We start from the raw sequence: 15,338 nt of genomic DNA on the forward strand, positions 1-15,338 counted from the left end.
TGGTCTGTCGGAGGCATTTATGTCTGCTTTACTCACATTGCTCAACCCACACTTGGAGAGAAAAGTGTTTGCATAAATACTAGCAGATGAATTTTTAAAATATCGCTTTTTCTTTCCTGGCACTCTGTAAGAGAAATGAGCAAATATAAACAGAGGAGTATCACACTAGAAATATAGCAGATGGGCTTCTGCTGGGGATCTGGACTTTCCTGGAGTATACACATTTGGGATATGTAGGATTATGACAAAATCCACTTGTAATGTTCATGCTTTTTATTTCTTGGGCACAATATTAATTGCTTAAAGACTGGGCTTAATGCACACTTTCAGCCCCAATTCTCCCGTTGGGAAAAAAGCAGGATCCTATAAACACTCTGTATAGTAGGGATTGTCTTCCTAAGCCTAACATAAATCCAGTTTGATTGAGGAATCAAGGAGAAGTAAGAAAAATAAAGTTTTTCTTCTCTCCATGCTGTAATGACAGGGGAAAAAAGGAAACTCTTCACTCCTCATTTCAGATAGCTTCATGCTTATGACCAAGGGTTTATTATGGATATTAAAAAATGGAAACTGACAACACATACTCTGACATATCTTGATTTAGGCCACCTCAATTCAGACTACACATCTTGAGGAATACATTTATATGCAGGGCATTGACCGTGAGCTGTCCATAACTCCGGCCTACACCTTTGGCCCAGATAATATTTTCATTTATTTATTCATTCAACAAACTTTGTTAAGCATCTGCGCTATGGACTGAATGTTTATGACCTCCTAACCCCAAATGAATACATTGAAAGCTAATTCTGAATGTGATGATATTTAAAGGTGAGGCCTTTGGAAGGTGATTAGGTTATAAGGGTAGAGCCCTTAAGAGCAGAATTAGTGCTATTTTGAAAAGGACTCCAGTGAGCTTCCTCACCCCTTCTACCATGTGAGTACACAGTGAGAAGACTGCCATCTATGAACCGGGAAGCGGGCCCTCACCAGCCACCACATCTCTCAGCACTGCAGATTTGGGACTTCCCGGTCTGCAGAACTGTGAGTAATAAATTTCTGATGTCCATAAGCTGCTCACTCTATGGCATTCTGTTATAGCAACTCAAATGGACTAAGATCATCTGCTATGGACCAAGCACTGTACAAGGAATGGGACTATGGCAATGAAGAAGACAGACATGGTCCCTGATATCATAAAACTCAAGTCTAGTGGGAAAACAGACTCTATGTTATAATTTGACCATTCCTTTAAAAAATACACCAAGAAGCAATCGTTTCCATTTCCATCAACCATGTCCCAAAGATTGGCCTAGGAAAAACTAGGAGGTGGAAGCTGTCCTGTGGCCTCCTTGTTGTCAGAGCCTCTGTATGGCCTTTCAGAACTCCATGGAAGGGTTTCTCATCCATAGTTGACCTGGTAGTCATTTTTTCTTTTTTTCTAAAGGGCCCCTCAAAATAATGTTGGTAAATGATCCTGCCCACCCATAATGGGGACTCCTGGATCTCAGAGAAAGCCCTGCCTTTAATCAATAAGCATTAACTCTTTTTTTAAACTGCAAGTATGTTTATCCATTAGGTTTAACAAGGGAGGCAGCGTAATGTAGAGCAAAGATCGCAAACTTTGAAGTCAGCCCTATGTTTTAATGTTGGCTCAAACATTTATTAGCAAGTCCCCTTGGCAAGTTATTTTATTTTTCTGCTGTTTAATTGTCCTATGTGCAAACTGGAGAAGAGAGCACTTAACTCTGAATTGTTGAGATTCTTAAATGAAATAATCACTTAGAAGTGCTTAGTACGGAGCACATGCTCCTTTACTATGCTCAGGAACTTATTTTCTATGAAACAGGACTTGCCCTTGAAAAAAAAAAAACAGCATTTACATGAAATACTTAATGATATTTATACAACTTTGGGCTATTTGGCAAATGATAGATTATATCCATCCATAGATTATGCCCATCCTGACAGGTGCCTACTCTCTCTGCTTTTGCTGCCCTAACTGCAGCTCTAAACACACCTCTCCAGCAGGTAACCTAACCAGGGAAGCCCAAAATAAAGATGTCAGAATGCTCCAAAAAGAGCATTATTGGAATGCTCCACTAAGAAATGAGAATAAGAGACAATATGACACTTTATGTTAAAACAAAAAAGATCCTCAGCTTTGCCATGTGTTATCCCTGTCCTTTGTTTTATTGTTTTTTTTTTTCACTCATTGAAAATGTCCTCTCTTTTCTCTGGGATACTTGAAGATGTTGAGCTGGAGATGCAGCTTGTGGGTGACATTAGACAGGGAATACACAACTAGAGGGCTGGTGACCTTCCCTCAGGCAATTTATTTGTCCTTCAAGACCCCTGTACCAGAAACTCCTGTAGCCCAAGGAATCTGTACTATTTCCTGCCTCTGACTGTCCTACAGGTTCCTCCTGCAGCCTTCAGGTTGCTGGTCCAGATATTGGTAAGATTTGACACATGGTTAAGTAGTGGGGCTGATTGAAAAAGCTCTAAATTTTGTACATTAATTAAATCAAGACTTATAGTTTAAAAAGCTGAATACAAATTTAATGTTCAAAACATAGTGGGGGAAGATGGGCTGATAAACTGTATTGGTTATTAGGCAACTATTAATAACGATGGTGGCATAATTGTCTATATGATAACAGTAATATATATTTAGCAAAAAGCAGCATACACAATTCCTTATATACAGAACGAGTGCAACTGTGTTACAAGAATAAGTCTATATGCCTATAAGATAACTGGAAGGAAACACACTGAAGTGTTAACATTTGAGGGTTAGAACTATGGCTAATATTTTTTGTTTCTACTTTTATTTTTATGACAACCATGTATTGTTTATAGTCTTAAACTATAAACTTTATTTTGAAATGAAGACTTCAGAGGCCAAGAATATGCTTCTCTGTGATGATTTTCATGAATCATTTCCAAAGAAGAGTTTCATTTATTCAACAGTGGGCTCAGTTGAGCAGAAGTCAAAATGAGCAGAGGCAGCATTTAAGGAACTTCATGGGTTCAGAAAGTTCACCTTTATCAAGTCTTGGGTCTCAGTCTTTTTTTTTTCTTTTTCTTTTCTCTCTCCCTTCCTTCCTTCCTTTCTCCCTTCCTCCCTTCCTTCCTTTCTTTCTTCAGTCCTTCCTTCTGTTTTTTGTCTATCTCTCTTGCCCAGGCTGGAGCACAGTGGCATGATCACGGCTCACTGCAGCCTTGGCCTCCTGGGCTCAAGCGATTCTCCTGCCTCAGCCTCCCAAGTAGCTGGGACTACAGGCTCACACCATCACACCCGGCTAATTCTTTTATTTTTTATTTTTTCTAGAGATGGGGTCTCACTGTGTTGCCTAGGGTGTGAATCTTTCTTTGCAGGGGCTATAATTGTTTCTTTCTAGCTGCCAAAGCTGTGTTAGTTTTACATTTTCCCACTTCTTCTCAAGATCAAATTTTTGCTCTTTCCAAGTCGTGGCATCTGTTTTTATACTTATGCGGGATAGGGGTGGGAGAACTGCAGAAGATAAAACCAAAGGCTGACACCAGCCCCCACTGCAGGGTCAAGTGAAGCGAAACGTTGCTGGAGGCTTAAAAATCAAAATCAACTTATTTTGTTTTCCTCTGTTTGTAAGCTAGTCCCTGAACTTCCTGGTTTTGACCTAAGAGAAAACCAGACAGCTTGTGATCAAATCCTGTCATCCTCGTGACCTGAGACAACCTGTCTCAGGAGACATTTTATAATTCTTTTTTCAAAAGATTCTCCTGGAGGTCATCTCACATGAACAGTCCTGAATGCATCTTAGGCCTTGTTCTTTGCACACATGGATTTTCCCTCTGGTCTTTTCATGACAGATTAAAAGTCCACTGTGGGCTGACCAGGCAGAGCCTCATGAAATCAGACCATTTGTCTTGTTCCAAGGGCTCAGCCTATTCCACTCCTTTTTTACTTAGAAAGGTAAAAAAAAAAAAAAAAAAAAAAAGAAAAAGTAGAAGTCATATCTTAAGCTAACAGGACAAATTCCCAGTGGCTTCTAAGCAAAGCTGGCCCTATGGGGCAGCATCCCAGGATCTCTCAGCAGAGCCTCATCCTCTTAGGGTGCTCAGCATGGTCAGGATCAATGCTGCCTGGAGCCTTAGCTTTGAGGTGGCGATCCAGCTCCACCACTACACTTCAAGATAAGATTTTGAAAAAAGGATGCATTCTAAACATTCCCAACAAACAAAAAAGTACAAAGAAGAAATTTAAAATCTGCCCTGACTCTTGTCACCCAGATACCATATAACCAGAAAGGGAATGGCCCTAGAGCAGTATCATTGCAGGTTCCTGATTAGCAGCTTTGCAGCAACTTGAAAAAAGAATTCCAAGCCCTACAACTCAGAACTTGTAAACACAAGAGTACAGCAGTTAGGCGACTTGTCTAGCTGATTTTTACTAGACAGCCCAGTGTTAGCAGTTCCCGAGGGGCCTGGGCTAAACTTGAGTCAGCCAGGGTGTGACAAGCCACAGCACTGATCTCACCTTTGCAAGCCAACACAGCCCAGCTCCCCGCCCCCTCCGCCCACTCAGCTGCTATCAGCTACCTCTGCCAACTTGCTCGTTTTGTTTCTATTTTTTCTCTCTCTCCCTCTCTCTGGGCAGCCACCTCCTCTGCTATTTACCCCCCCAACACACCCGTTGATCCTCAGAGCTCTGCTGTGGAAGTGTGGTGACTCATTTGTTACTTAGGTACTTTGGGTTCATTACTCTTCAGCCACTTTACTCAGAAGAGCCACGAAGAGCCAAAACAGAGAAGAGAGGAAATGGGGGCGTGCAGATGGGAGGGGGTGGGGCAGAAATCCAAGAGCTGCTGTGGAAAAGTTCAGCACAGTTGCTGTTGTCAAAAGCTAGGACTCAGAGAACAAGGCCATTCCAAAAGCAACAACAGGAAGGAAACAGTGCTTTGATTAAAACTTCATTGAGAGAGCTGGAAACACACCCCAGAGTTCTCCCACAACAGAGATGGTGTGTTCAGGAATCCAAAAGAATCGTCATTGCTCTTTGGGAATATTTATGAGCAACCACACCCAAGCTATGTTGACTTGGCCAAAGCAAGGTGGAAGGGTGCAGTTACAGGACAGTCAAAGCATGGCCTACAGAACATGATACAAATCATTTACCCTAAACTTCGGGTTTCCTCCTTCCCAATATACACGTGCCTTTGGCTCATATACCTAGATTTGCTCTGTGGACAATATCTGGGATTGAGTGGCTGCTGTCCTGAGTAGACAGACTTGTGCTGTGAACAACAGTGACCCTTTGTGACAGGTCAGCCAGGAGATTTGTGAATATATATGTTTGAGAGGCTTTCAGAATGTTATTGTTTAGACATTAATTTTCCTTAAATTGTTCTCCCCAAGATTGTGCAGTACATGATGCTTCTGCTTGCATTATAAGTCTGCCTTGTTGTAGACTGTGTTCCAATCTCTTTAGAAAGAGTATTGAATTACTATTTGTGACATTTGCCATCCGTTTCTAGTTTGGGGCTAGCAGGATTAGCATGCAGGGAGTATTCATTCTTTTCTACTTATGTATTATTTAATCTAACAAATATTCCCCAAATGCCTAATGTTGGAGCCAGCCCTCCAGGTCCAGAGCTGGGGTGTGGGATACAGTGCAGACCTCTGATGAGCAAATCCAAAATGGGACTCTGAACTTCAAATTCTGAATTCTGAAAGAGAAAAGCTGATGAGACTGATTCATGATAAATCTCGTGATTATTGAGCTTGGGCTGTTAAGTCCTTCTTATGTAGCATGATGTAGGATGTGTGTGACAAGCCACAGCACTGATCTCACCTTTGCAAGCCAACGCAACCCAGCTCCCAGCCCCCTACAGCTGCTATGTGCAAACCATTTTAGCGAAAACAGTGGGAAATACAAAAAAGGTCTGTGACGGAAGCCATGAATTAGGATGACAGAACAGAAAGCTAGAAGGATCCAGGTTTCTGATGACATCATGCCACCGTCTCAGCCCAGACAAGTCAGTATCATATAGATCATGTTATCTGATCAATTTAAAAAACAGCTTTAATAACACCATGTGCTCAGACATTTTAAAACACTTCTAAATAACTTTAGGACTAAATCAATTGTGATTAAGTCCTAAATAAAAGAACAAATTATAACAAAAGTTAGATAATATAGAGAGCTAAATAATGAAATATATTCCAAAACTTACGCAGAGAAATTTACAAAAGCTTTAAAATGTTTGTTTAGTAAAGAAGAAACGCTGGAAATTAATGAACCACATGTCCATCTCAAGACATTAGATAATGGAACAATAGCATACACACAAGGAAGTAAATGGAAGGAAGTATTAACAGAGCAGAAATTAATAAAATTAAAACAAAGTTATGATAGAAAGGATCAGGAAAACAAAAAGCTGGTTCTTTGAAAAGACTAATAAAACTGACAGGAATAAAAAAGGAAAATCGCTACATATATAACATTTTTTAAACAATAGGAGATGATTATAAACTTCATGCAACTACATTTGAAAACTTATGTGAAATGGCCAGTTCCCTAGAAAAATAAAACTTACAAAACGGACTCAAGAAGAAATAGAAAATCTAATTAGAAAACTATAGCTATTTTTAAAAAGTTGAATTGGTAGTTTAAAATCTACCTACAAAAACAAAACAAAACATACCAGGGCTAACGGGGTTTATAAGCAATTCTGCCAAACACCTAAGAACAAGATAATCATAATCTTGTACGATCTATACCAGATAATAGAAAAGAAGGAAATGACTACAACTTATTTTATGGTGCTGGCAGAATTTTGATGCCAAACCAGACAAGGAAAACTATAGACCAATCTCTCATAAATGCAGAAGTAAAAATTCTAAACAAAATAATAGAAAATTAAATCTAGTAATGCATTAAAGTTAATATTTGTGATCCCTTTGGGCTTATCCCAGAATATAATATTAGAACATTGGAGAGGCTGAGCACAGTGGCTCATACCTGTAATCGCAGCACTTTGGGAGGCCAAGGCAGGTGGATTACTTTCAGGAGTTCAAGACCAGCCTGGGCAATATAATGAGACCCCATATCTTAAAAAAAAAAAATTAGAAAATGTATTGTTATAATTTACTACATTTATACATAAAAGGAGAAAAAATTCAAATTATTTTAATGGATACAGAGAAAACATTTTATAAAATTTAATTCACAGTAAACATTCTTAGCTAATCATTACAGAGGGAACTTCCCTAACTTGATAAAGGGTCTTCATCCAAAATTTACAGCAAATAATATGCTTAGTATGCATGCTTAATGGTTAAATGTTTGTTAGAAGCATTCCCTTCAAGTCAAGAATAAGACAAGAATGTCTACCATCACTATCTCTATTAAATTTAGTACTGGGGGTCCTAGCAAGCAGTAATAAGATAAAAAAATTAAATGTATAAGGATTTGAAAGGAAGAAACAAACTACTGTATTCACAATCAATGTGATTATCTACATAGAAAATTCAACACAATCTACAAACTATTAAGAGAGTTCAGCAAAATCCATAGAAACAAGATTAAAATGCAAAAATCAACTGTGTCCCAAATTAAGAAAAAACAAATAATTAGAAACTATAGTAGGCCAGGTGCAGTGACTCATGCCTGTAATACCAAATCTTTGGGAGGCTGAGGTAGAAGGATCCCTTGAGCCCAAGAGTTCATGACCAGCCTGTGCAACATGGCAAAACCTCATCTCTACAAAAAAACAAAAACAAAAGCAAAAATTAACTGGGCATGGTGATGTGTGCCTGTAGTCCCAGTTACTCAGGAGGCTGAGGTGGAAGAATCACTTGAGCCCAGGAGTTCAAGGCTGCAGTGAGCCATGACAGCACCACTGTACTCCAGCCTGGGTGACAAAGCGAGACCCTGTTTCAAAAATAAATTAATAAAAATAAATAAATAAATAAATAAAACTGGACGCGATAAAAGGCACAAAATCTCTCTGAAAGGAATCAGAAAACTGTATCTGCATGGAGTTGGACTTAGTATTTATTTATTTATTTATTTTTATTTTTTTTTGAGATGGAGTCTCGCTCTGTCGCCCAGGCTGGAGTGCAGTGGCCGAATCTCAGCTCATTGCAAGCTCCGCCTCCCGGGTTTACGCCATTCTCCTGCCTTAGCCTCCCAAGTAGCTGGGACTAAGTTAGCTGGGACTACAGACGCCCGCCACCTCGCCCGACTAGTTTTTTGTATTTTTTAGTAGAGACGGGGTTTCACTGTGTTAGCCAGGATGGTTTTGATCTCCTGACCTTGTGATCCGCCCATCTCGGCCTCCCAAAGTGCTGGGATTACAGGCTTGAGCCACCGCGCCCGGCCGGACTTAGTATTTAAACAGGTAGAAATAGAGCAAAGAGATTCTCAGTGGAAGGAATTAAGGCCCATATAGAGGAAATAACACACCAGGAAAATGTGGAGCATTTTCAGGGAGTGTTTAGAAGTTTAATTTAACTTGAATGTAGACTTAGGGCTGAATAATGGTGAAAGGTATATTGGGATAAAATATTGGAAACATTTTATTTTATTATCCTATAGAGTCAGAATCTTGCTATGTTGCCTAGGCTTGACTTGAATTCCTGAGCTCAAATAATCCTCCTGCCTCAGCCTGAGTAGCTGGGACTACAAGCATGTGCCACTATGCCTGGTTTTGGAGAAATTGAAATACCCAGTTAAGGTATTTGGTAAGAAAACCTGAATTGCCTAAGGTGTACTATGGTGTCTAGATTGTGTTTCAAGTACGTTGGCTCCACTTGAATTATTTTGTTAGGAGTTTGAATCCAGATGTTAAAACTAATAAATTAGTTTCTTCACTTAGAATTAAAATATCATTAAGACACCAAAACAATAATAGCTGTGTTAACACATTTAAGGGGATGATAGAATTTAGAGAAAGATATAAATATAGATATCTAATTATAATAAGGCACTTTTTTTTACAGTTCTTTCACTGTTATCACTACTTAATTTTTCTACAAGTTTTACTCTGTTTTGATTATAAAAAACACCTTATTCACTTGACCTTGTTTTTAGACCCAAAAGCTCAGTGGTTTGTTCATTTAGTCATTCATTTTATGCTAATATTTATAATGTCTTCAGCCAAAATCATACAGTCTTTGCTTTCATGGACAGTAAATTCTAGTGCAGATGTATAAACAAATCATTAATGATGATAGAGGTATGCAACAGTTGTTCTTCTAGAAAGGAAGAGAGGCTCCCAATTGGGTTGAAGTAGTTAAGGCTTCCTAGGGAAGAGATGCTTGAGAGGGATGTTCAGCAGTTAGTAAGCTGGGCCAGAGATAAGAAGGTAGAGAGTATCCCCAGAGAAAGCTCAGGGGCATGAAACATCATGTGTATATAGTCAAGTGTGATCAGAAAACAGGAAACCATTAGAGGTACTTGGTGGAATAAGGGGCTAAAGATGTGGGCAGGGGCATATCATGGAGGACCTTGTGTGTTAGGTGTTTTAATTCCATCCTGAAAGCTACTGGGAGAACAATCAAAGTCTTTTTAAGCAGGGAAAAAACATGATCTGATTGATTTTCATCTTAGAAAGATTTTTCTGGTAGTAATGTGATATGTGGCAGCAGTGTAGCAGACAGATTAGAGAAGAAACACCCAGAAGCCCACTATGAGGATCCACGTGACATATGTCAAGGGCTTCAGCTAAAGTAGAAGCAGTGGAAGTGGATTACAGAGATGGTAGCTTACAGGCTCTAGAAGCCTAAGTAACCAATCAGTTGTGTGAGTGAGGAGGGGCACGTCCAAAGGGAAGGACGGATTTCCAGCTTGACACCTATGTACATGGCTTGACACCTGAGGCAGGAAGAGAAGCAGGCTTATGGGGGAAGATGATGAGTTTGAGACCTGTTATCATCAATGCAGAGAGAAGTTTCAGTTGGGCATAGAGACTTGAGGCTATAGTTATTTGCAGAAGCTAACATAGTGTATTTGTGACCACCAAAGAGAGCTCATAAGTACACTGGGGAAAGCAAAAACCTTTTCTTCTGTCTGACCAAAGAATAAAACACAAAAGGACATGAAAAAGGAAGAGAGAGCAGTATCACAATAACCAAAAGGAAGAGATGTCGAGGAGGGAATATTTCACAGCATTAAATACTGTATAGAGGTCAAGTGAGCTAAGGATAGGCCTGTGCAGGTAATTAGTGATTTTAGGGAACAATTTTGTTGGCATGGTGAACATGTTTGCCAGATTGCACTAGACTTGTAAGTGAATGGGAGGTGAAAGTGGAGGCAACAATAATGGGTAGACTTAAAAAAACTTGGCTTTGAAAAAGAGAGAAATGGCTAAGAGCTAGAAGAGAAGAGTGGGCGAGTGGAAGTTGTTTTTAGAGTAGAGATGATAATATTTATATTTTGCCAGGAAAGATCAACTAGAGGGGAAGCTTGGAGTAAAGGAGATAGAGAGGATAACTAATAGAGTAAGAGTTTCCTGAGGCGTAGGCAGAGGCCAGATGGAGGGATTAGTTTTGAACTAGAGAAAATGTCCTGAGAGGAGAGAAATTAGACTAATAGAATTAGACTAAGAGTTTTTAGGTGGTGTTGATGGAGCTCGGGGAGTTCCAACTTGGTAGCTTTAATTTTCTCATAAAGTAGAAAGATGATTTACTAAATTTGCAGGTGATGAAGGTGTTGAGGGTTTAAGGAACAGGTTAGCAGCAGCTTGAGAGTCACCTAAAGTTGGAGCAAATGAATCTATATAATTGCTTGTAGCCACTTGGGTGCAGAAAGCAGGAAGTCGATATGCAGGGATGGGATGTCATAGGATAGTAGATAAACAAAGACAAGGAGGAGGAGGGTTGAGAGCAGCTGCAGGGGAGGATAAGAAGGCACGGCCACTGGTATTGAGGAGTCAAGGAAATGTAAGATCTTGTGTTACATTGAGTCTTCTATGTGGACCTTGGCATTTAGTTTCACAGTCTGATAGAGGCATAAGAGCTTAGCAGGGGTTGGGATGGGAATGTGGATCAGATTCCAAAGTCTTAGGTGAAGGCTGGGGCGCCATGATTTTAGCCAGCCATGGTGACTCAAGACTGCAGTGCAGTTTGCCATAAGAAGCAATCTCAAGGATGGCAGTAAGTCTCCTTCTCAACATTCCCAATTAGCTACTTATTTGTTTGTTCATCCTCTCATCCATACTTTCATTCAATCCTTCAACAACCTGCAAATATTTAGGGAACACTTACTGTATGCCACTCCTCTTTCATTGGAGGTGAAGAAGACATCTCACTCAATTCATCAGTTCTACATCACATATTTTTCTCCTCCCCACTACCTCCCACTTTTTGTTGTTGTTGAGACGTGTTCTCACTCCGTTGCCCAGGGTGGAGTGCAGTGGCATAATCTCAGCTCACTGCAGCCTTGACCTCCTGGGCTCAAGCAATCCTCCCACCTCAGCCTCCTGAGTAGCTGGGATTATAGGTGCCTGCCACCATGCATGGCCAGTTTTTGTGTTTTTTGTGGAGATGGGGCTTCACCATGTTGCCCAGGCTCCCAGTTGTTTTTTAATGTCTCTGAAGTCATTTGGGATGTCAGTTAGACTGTAGTCATGATGTAGCTGTCCTGGTCTGCCCAGGTTCAAAATTAGTCATCACTGTTCATATTGTCACGACTTCCATTTAGTTAAGGACACTGTTGGTAATAATATGTTGAGCTTACTTGTTGTTTAAATTATAAAAAAACTGTACTATGATTCCTGTATTTGCAGAAGGCATGAACATAGTGGGGCATGAATATGATACTAGTGAAGCAAATATTCATCATCAGAGAAATGATTGCAGTTCCATACATTATTCTGAAAAAAACAACAATCAAGAGTTCTATGGGACCTGAGAAAGAAAGATACCTACAAGCAAAATTGTGTTGCTTTATTAGTGAGATACATACAAAAGAACTGTCTAAAATCAACCAAGCAATGCAATGGAGGGTGGTAGGAATTGTCCTTTATTTCAAACCATGAGAGGCTGGTGTGATTAATCCCGGGGTTACAGGGCTATAGTTAGGGTATTGTGTCACAGTTTAGTTGGCAGGATCTTTTTTTTTGTTAGTAGTACATAAAATAATGGCATATCTTATAATTAAATGTGTCTTAGAGTAGATAATATATGATAACTCATGTCCTAGAACTCTCTAAACATCTTTTGGAGAAACACAGAATGTCAGAACTATGAGAACCAATTCCCTCCTTTAGCAAATGAGGAAAGTGAATCCTCAGAGGTGGGTGGCTAGCCCAGGATTACACTCAGAGCATATTTCAGGCAGAGGAAATTTATTTACTACAGGGGAAATAAATTGTCTTGCCTCATGGCAAAAGGAGTAAGAAAAGATAAAAATTACATAATGACGGCCGGGTGCGGTGGCTCAAGCCTGTAATCCCAGCACTTTGGGAGGTCGAGATGGGCGGATCACGAGGTCAGGAGTTCGAGACCATCCTGGCTAACACGGTGAAACCCCGTCTCTACTAAAAAATACAAAAAGCTAGCCGGGCGAGGTGGCGGGCGCCTGTAGTCCCAGCTGCTTGGGAGGCTGAGGCAGGAGAATGGCGTGAACCCGGGAGGCAGAGCTTGCAGTGAGCTGAGATCTGGCCACTGCACTCCAGCCTGGGCGACAGAGCGAGACTCCATCTCAAAAAAAAAAAAAAAATTACATAATGACTTGATGGCTCAGACTGACACTAAAAACCATACGATTGCTTTTTTTTTTCTATTGGAAGGACAATAAACAGCTTTAATAACTACTAATCTTTGACAACATGCTTCTGATTTATATCCATCATCCAGATATACTTAATCTCCTTAATCACTGGCCTTGCTGGCTTTATGGTTTAAATATTTCATTGAGCACACTCTCTCAGTGTACCTTTTTATTTCTCCCATGACATTTTAAAGACACATGAGACAGTTTTAAAATAGATATAGAGAATAATTTATTATTTGATGTGATTTTCTTTCAGTACCTAAAAAAAAAAACAAATTCCCTCCCTGTTAGTGCTCGCCTGGAGCTAAGATAGTTGAGGAATGCAGGTGTCCAGACTTGAAAGAGGAGGATTAAATTGGGAACAGAGGTGACATTCATCCTGTCCAATTGATAAAGCCACAATGGAATAGCTACAGACAGACTTATCTCTTTCTACCCCATTCTGTTTGGTCCATGTTATCATAGAAACAATCTACTGATTTACCATCCACGGCTCCTAATATTATAAGAATATACAGTAAAGGGTGTGAAAATAAAGATGAAAGATACTTAATTTTCTAGTTTTGCAGTGGAAAGTTGTAGACTCTTGTAGTGAGATTTTTATGGCCAGCAGTTGAAGCTCATCCTCCTAGGTTTGGTATTTTAACTGAATAAGCCTCATATTTGTGGGTTTATTGTTTTCCTTAGTTATCAGAGCTGTTACTTTTTCTACTCTTCCTAAATAACGGCATTGTGGTCACCAGCCACATCAGGCATATAAAGTATTCCCTATTTATGTATGAATTGCTCTAGAGACATTAGAAGGATGTAAACAGCACTATGCGAGAGTCTGTTTGTTTCTTCGGCTCCTTCTATCTACAGTATGAATGCAGTGTCCCCCCACATGCATATGTTAGAGCCTAATACTCAGGGCAATAGTATTAAGAGGTGGTACCTTTGGGAAGTGATTAAGTCATGAGGGCTCCACCTGAATGAATGGGATTAGTGCCCTTATACAAGAGGCTTGAGGGTGCTTTCTTGTTCCTTCTGTCTTGTAAGGACACACAGAAGCCACCATCTATGAAGAACTGGCTCTCACTAGAAGCTGAGTCTGCTGGCGCCTTGATCTTGGACTACCCAGTCTCCAGAACTATTAGCAGTAAGTTTCTGTTGTTTATAAATTACCCAGTGTAAGGTATTTTGTTATAGCAGCCCAAGCAAACAGACAGGGAGATTTTGCCTTTTCTGGTGGTAAAATTAATCTGTGGTACATCTTGTCGTACATCTCCAATCATTTCTCTATGCATGATATTCACAGTTGAAATATCAATTGTGTCCAGGTGCAGTGGGTCACACCTGTAATCCCAGCACTTTGAGAGGCCGAGGTGGGTGGATCACCTGAGGTCAGGAGTTTGAGACCAGCCTGGCCAACATGGTGAAACTCCATCTCTACTAAAAATACAAAAACTAGCTGGGCATGGTTTGTATGCCTGTAACAACAGGTTTGGGTGCCTGTAATCCCAGCTTGCTAGGGAGGCTGAGGTAGGAGAATCACTTGAATCCAGGAGGTGGAGGTTGCAGTGAGCTGAGATTGTGCCACTGCACTCCAGCCTGGGCAACAGAGTGAGACTCTGTCTCCAAAAAAAAAGAAAGAAAGAAAGAAAGAAATAACAATTGTACAGACAGTTGTGTATCTTGTTTTGCTTATTCAACATTATTATATAATCATTCTTTGTGTTACTATTACTCTTGTTAAGTGTAACTATTAATAGCTGCAAAATATCTACTGTTAATGTACCATAACTTTCTTTACCCATTCTCTTGTGATTGTAAATTGCATTTAATTTTTTGGCTATTTTTTAGTTCAGTTTTTGTTTTTTTTTTTTTTTGCAATTCAGGTTTTCACTGTAAGCAATGAATTTTGAACAATTTTATGCATTAATCTTTTGTGTGAAATGAGACTCACATAGAAATTGCAAAACTATGACTGGGTATTTTAAAAATATACTGGAGTAGAAATTAGTGAACTCGTGACCTGAAGATGATACATCCTGCCCAAACTGACTGTAATTTTTGTTTTTTTTTTTGAATGGGGTCTTGCTCGGTCGCCTAGGCTGGAGTGGAGTGGCACAATCATAGCTCGCTGCAGCCTTGAACTCCTGTGCTAAAAGTGATCCTCATACCTCAGCTTTCCCAGCCACTGGGATTACAAGCATGAACTATTGCGCCTGGTGAAACTGACTGTATTTTTTTTTTTTTTTTTAAGCATGAGCATTTATATATATCACTATCGGGGTAGACTTCTTGCCCCAGAGAATAATTGGGCATATGTCCAGCAGCCTGGGATATATACTGCTTTTTTGCACTTTTCCAGGATAGGGAAAGACATTGGGGGTGGAGGAGAACAGAAATGTTTAGAGGTTCAGTGGCGATCTGCGCCTATCAGCCTCTGCTCTGTGACCCAGAAATATAGAAATCTCTGCAAGATACTTTGTAAACATTATTTTTCCCACTTTCCAAATAAATGATACTTTCCATGAAGGTGGATTGGCTTCTAGACCTCCATGCACCCTACATCCTCTGCAGTTATCACAGG

This window comes from Piliocolobus tephrosceles, chromosome 1 (genome assembly GCF_002776525.5).
Source record: "Piliocolobus tephrosceles isolate RC106 chromosome 1, ASM277652v3, whole genome shotgun sequence".
Taxonomy (NCBI): Eukaryota; Metazoa; Chordata; class Mammalia; order Primates; family Cercopithecidae; genus Piliocolobus; species Piliocolobus tephrosceles.